Source organism: Medicago sativa, chromosome 6, assembly GCF_051527215.1.
Source record: "Medicago sativa cultivar Bolivia chromosome 6, Bolivia_mono, whole genome shotgun sequence".
NCBI lineage: Eukaryota > Viridiplantae > Streptophyta > Magnoliopsida > Fabales > Fabaceae > Medicago > Medicago sativa.
Window position 1 is genome coordinate 23,562,501 of NC_140754.1, and position 2,500 is coordinate 23,565,000.

Sequence of the window (2,500 nt, forward strand, 5' to 3'; positions counted from 1 at the left end):
CCGCGTGCAAATTCGCCAAAATTTCTTGGGGGAGGCCCTCATGATGTCCCAAACACGCCTGAATTTTTTGGGAGCAAGATTTGTCCCGTTGATGGGTGCTCCTTTGAAAAAAAATTGCGATTTTTGCGCGTTTCGGTCGAAAAATCAAAATAAATCGGAACGTTGTCGGTTTGCCACGAAACTTTCCAGACCCTCTAGATGTATTTTTAGTGAGGTGTCTGCAAAAAACCAGCTCAAAATTCGATCTCTAGGTCGATGTTTTGATTTTTCGTTTTCTTGAGTTTTTGGCGCGTAAAAAATTCATATTTAATCCGTCCCTCGTCGGAAAATTCTAATTTTTTGTGGGAGATGTTGTTTTTATGTCCCTAACATGCCTGCAAAAAATCGCGGAAAAACTCAACCTCTAGGTCACATTTTCGGGACTTTATGCCTGCAGGGAAAATTAACCCCTTTTTCTACAAAACTGGAAATGGCACATCAGACATATATAGGGGGAGCTGCTTGTTGGGGCATGGCTGGGCATGGCTGGGGGCTGTCTGGGGGGCGCCCAGGCACCCCCAGCCACTGCCCAACAAGCAAATATGCCCCATTTTCATCAATTTGAGCCGTTTTCATCAAATCTTTTTGATAAATTCGGATCTTTTGATGAATTTGGGGGGGATTTGGTGGGAAAGAGGTGCTGTTCTTGAGCTGGGCAGCCACAGGCCAAGTCACGTCGGGAGGGAATTCGTAGGCAAAAATCTCTAGCGCGCTGCCGATTGAAATTTTTGCCCATGCCTGGGACTCGGCAGGCCAAATCACGTCGGGAGCCCCGTGCTCAGGCCAAACCACGTCGGGAGGGGTCCCGTAGGCCAAAATTCCTCGCGCGTGCGCGCGCGCGCCTGCGCACCCGTATTATTAAGGTCATACCGATTGAAATTTTTGTTCACGGCTGGGACTCGACCTTCCCGTGCCCATGCCAAGCCAGGGCAAGGCGGCATTTTGCAATTCGGGAGGCAAAACGGGGTTGTTTTTTTCGTTTCTTCGGCTATCGACGCTCAAAACATTCGTAGTTAACGAATCCCGCGTGCAAAATCGCCAAAATTTCTTGAGGGAGGCTCTAATGATGTCCCAAACATGCCTGAATTTTTTGGGAACAAGATTTGTCCCGTTGATGGGTGCTCGTTTGAAAAAAAATTGCGATTTTTGCGCGTTTCGGTCGAAAAATCAAAATAAATCGAAACGACGTCGGTTTGCCACGAAACTTTCCAGACCCTCTAGATGTATTTTTATTGAGGTGTCTGCAAAAAACTAGCTCAAAATTCGAATTCTAGGTCGACTAGCGCGGCCGGGTCGTGACTTCTTGACGTTTTGACGCTTAAAAATTCGTAATTAACGAATCCCGCGTGCAAAATCGCCAAAATTTCTTGAGGGAGGCTCTAATGATGTCCCAAACATGCCTGAATTTTTTGGGAACAAGATTTGTCCCGTTGATGGGTGCTCGTTTGAAAAAAAATTGCGATTTTTGCGCGTTTCGGTCGAAAAATCAAAATAAATCGAAACGTTGTCGGTTTGCCACGAAACTTTCCAGACCCTCTAGATGTATTTTTATTGAGGTGTCTGCAAAAAACTAGCTCAAAATTCGATCTCTAGGTCGATGTTTTGATTTTTTGGTTTCTTGAGTTTTTGACGCGTCAAAAATTCATATTTAATCCGTCCCTCGTCGGAAAATTCTAATTTTTTGTGTGAGATGTTGTTTTTATGTCCCTAACATGCCTGCAAAAAATCGCGGAAAAATTCAACCTCTAGGTCACATTTTCGGGACTTTATGCCTGCAGGGAAAATTCACCCCTTTTTCTACAAAACTGGAAATGGCACATCAGACATATATAGGGGGAGCACCTTGACTGGGTATGGCTGGGCATGGCTGGGGGACTGTCTGGGGCGCGCCCAGGCACCCCCAGGCCCCTGGTAACAAGCTGCTCCCCCCAAATCTGCCCCATTTTCATCAATTTGAGCTGTTTTCATCAAATTTTTTTGATAAATTCAGATCTTTTTGATGAATTTGGGGCAGATTTGGTGGGAAATAGGGGGAAATCTTGCTGTTCTTGACTTGGGCAGGCACAGGCCAAACATGCAGTTCAACATTTGTTCATGCCTCGTCTTGGCCAAACTTTGTCCTCGTCATGCAAGAGTAGGATTGATTCATATTTTCCACGTCCCGTCGAAAGCCCAGCCAATCCCCCAGCGTGGGAAAGAGGGGGTCGTCTTGCCGTTCGTGACTTGGGCAGGCACAGGCCAAGCATGCAGTTCAACGTTTGTTCATGCCTCGTCTTGGCCAAACACTGTCTTGGTCATGGTAAGGCAAAATTTCTCCCTCTTTCTCACGCCCAGGCATGGTGGGGTGGCTAGCGTAGCTAGTCAAAAACCCATGCCCGTCCCTCCTCGGAAAAACTCGTGCCCTTGTAACGCTGCGGGGCGACTAGCATTTGCTTACTAGCGGTGCGGGTCAATAAACATA